At 26.1% G+C, this 3,326-nt stretch overlaps 1 long non-coding RNA gene across 1 annotated transcript; it reads right to left on the bottom strand.

The window, feature by feature from the left end:
• Nucleotides 1-1,501: 1,501 nt before the first annotated feature.
• Nucleotides 1,502-3,166, bottom strand: LOC105449059. Its single transcript, XR_974304.1, has 3 exons — nt 3,049-3,166; nt 2,083-2,183; nt 1,502-1,955 (listed from the first exon to the last, which is right to left on the bottom strand). It is a non-coding gene; the product is annotated as an uncharacterized LOC105449059 (long non-coding RNA).
• Between the last annotated feature and the right edge of the window lie 160 nt (nt 3,167-3,326).

Raw genomic sequence — 3,326 nt, forward strand, 5'->3', positions numbered from 1 at the left:
TACTCGATTGTAGATTAATTATTGTACAACATTTACTGCTACTACTACTCCCACAACTCTACGCCTACGTTTACGCAATTGTAGACCGGGCTTAACGGTTTAATCCTACTACAAAATGTTAGTCGCGGAACATGGCAAAATCGTAGATGCGCTCGCCCTCGAAAATCGGAGGACGCAGGATCCACTTAGCCGTTACGGTCGTGCTAATGAGCCCTTGTGACGGACGTTGTCGAAAAACGTCACGTCACAATATATATATATATATATATATGTCCATAAATTGACATTTTCGAGGACATTTTTTATGGAGAAATATAGTTTTCGAGGACATTTGTATTCATCGAGGTCCGTCCTCGTTTGGGTATCTGTAGATCGATGTTTTTGAGGACGTCCTCATTAGTTATTATAACTATACATCGCCGCTGTCGAGGACACCAAAAAATGTCCTCAATAACAAACCAGTGTGCGCCTTCGAGGACTGTCCTCAAAATATCATGTGAAAATATTACAGGAATACTTAATTAAAGATATCCGAAACTTTTGTATTATAACGTAATAAATAATATTTATCTCATATTTAAAAAAATAAATGTTTACGCCAAGTGTTTATAAAATCGTACTTTACATCTTTCCTAAACAAAAATATTTTTTTAACAAATAAAATATAAATTAATACCAAATATCTTTTCTATAATATTATACTTTCTAAAAAAGTTTATCAAGGTTGTTCAAAAACAAATATGAAATCATAAAAGTGTCCAATTATTTAATTAAACATTTAGAGCACAAAAATATTTGATTCTAAACCACAAATATTTTTTAAATAAACCGTCCAAAAATATATGCAGTAATAGTTTAAATCAATGCATTCAAAAGTATATATGGCGAAAGTTTAATAGCATTGCTTTTCCAAATAATTTTAAGTTTTTTGATAAAACAAGTTCAAAATGACTAAAGTGACTAACGGGAACAGTAAAGCAAAAACTTGGCGTGCCCGAATCGAATTATATATGTATATATTATCAATTAATGCGACCTGAAATTTTTAATTTTTTAAATAAAATATAAAAAATATATATGTAATTTTATATTTTACTTGTTAAGAAATTATTTTTAAGAAAAGATGTAATTTACAACACTTTTTATACACTTGTAAATATTTTTTTTTTTTTAAATAAGTTTTTGTTTAAGTTAATAACTACTGCATAAACAGGTATACTGTATCTCAGATATTGTCGTTAACTTATTAAATATTGTTTTATATACAAATGGATAGCGCGAGAGATTTATTGTTAAAGATTAATTAAAAAATATGACTTCATTATCATAAAGACATGTCACATTTTTATCAAGAATTTTTTTTTACAAAATCTCTATTTAAATTCTTTTTTTAAACAATGCGTAATAAATATAGAATTAATATATAATTAATATATATAATTGCATAAATAATTTTTACATATAAATTTTATGTAAATTACATATTTAGAAGACACATTTAAGATACGTTAAAAAATCTTACAACAGAAAACTTGCAAGAAATTGACAAGTGAATACAATTGTTTCTAATTCTCAACAATAATTTTGTTATAAATTAAATGTCATATTATTATCAGATAAAAAATATGTAACAATAAAAGGATAACTTGTATCTTGAACATAAATCTCGTTTTGAGAAATGCATGTTTGATTACTGATATTTACACTTATAAAAAAATAATTTTTTATTAGAATATTATTTTATAAATTCTCCACTATAACTTCTTATTATTTTAAATGAAAACAAAAAATCTTGTAGGATGTAAAAAATATACTAATAAGGCGATACTCACAAAGAACTTGGAAATTTTTATCATGGAAGCAATGGAAAAACCAGAACACCATACTGAAAAAGATATCTCAGGCTTTCATCATCTGAATAAGATTCTTTCGATGCCTGAGCTATTGCCAGAACACTGCAATAATTTGAAAAATGCAATAAAAAATATTACTCAACATACACGATCATGTCTAGTGAATGTAACAAGACTTATCGCCAAAAATTTAATTAAACTTTATATTGTATATTATATCGTCACGTACCTGAATCTTATTCTTGCACTTTCCTCATTAAATTGCAGCAGTTCTCGTTTTTGTTGTCCATATAGCAGACATATACGTTCACTCCATTTACGAAAAAATTCCTGAGAGAAAGAATTTCTGCTTCCATTTTTTGTAATTAAGAAATTAAAAAAAGAACAAAGCAAATAGACACTTTTAGGTAATCAAAATATGAGCAGAGTATCGGTGAAATGTTCCAAAAACAAAGTATATGGACAAGTTACAAGAAGTAGAAAGCTATAATTTAAGGTTTAACACACATTGAAATTTAAATGTTTAATTCAACGTTTCACTTGAAAACATTTATACTTTAACTCTAAGAACAACAATATCAATATCTACATTCTAAATATTAATATACTGCTACATATTATTTACCTTGAGACTCTTTGGTTGTTGCTTAAGTTCTAACGTATACTTTATGTAGATCATGTTCGACCCTTTACATACAACCTTACTGATTACAAAGTTTTGTTGAATATATCGATGTGAAAAATATACATAAAATATACATAAAATGACATAATATACATATATCAATGTGTATTGTAGCATATATGTATGTACAGCTTTATATAATTATATCATAATTATGACATTATTTAAAGCAAAGTTTGTTTTACAGATACACAATCTTTCAACTCACGACGTTCTCTTTTCTCTGTTCCTTAACTTCCATGTTATTTTTTGATTGGTTTGACATTAAAATTTATAATTCATAATTTAATCTTTCCTATAAAATTAACTATAAATTAATTTGTAACTAATATCACATAATTTAATTATATAAAGCTGTACTACAATATACGTTGTTATATATTACGTCGTTTTGCACATCAAATCTTAAAATTATGACATTCTATTTTATGTAACTCGTCCACCCGTATACTTTTGAAGCATTTTCAACGATACTTTGCTCATAATGATTATCTAAAAGTGTTAATTTACTTTGTTTTTTCTTCCTTTAGTCTTCTTATAATTATTGCTTTTTGCTCATAGCAAGTTGATTGCAGAATTTGAATCTTCAACGCTTTATATTGCTGTGTTATAAGTTTTTCTATGTTTGCATCTCTTTTTGCTGAAATTGTAAAATTTGTCAATACAATATCTATCAAATATATAGATAAAACGCATTGAAATTTAAATGTTGATTTAATTCAAATGTTTTACTTTGAAAACATTTCATACTTATATTCTAAGAACAACAATATTAAATACATTTCAAA

This window comes from Wasmannia auropunctata, unplaced genomic scaffold, assembly GCF_000956235.1.
Source record: "Wasmannia auropunctata unplaced genomic scaffold, wasmannia.A_1.0 LD336078.1, whole genome shotgun sequence".
Taxonomy (NCBI): domain Eukaryota; kingdom Metazoa; phylum Arthropoda; class Insecta; order Hymenoptera; family Formicidae; genus Wasmannia; species Wasmannia auropunctata.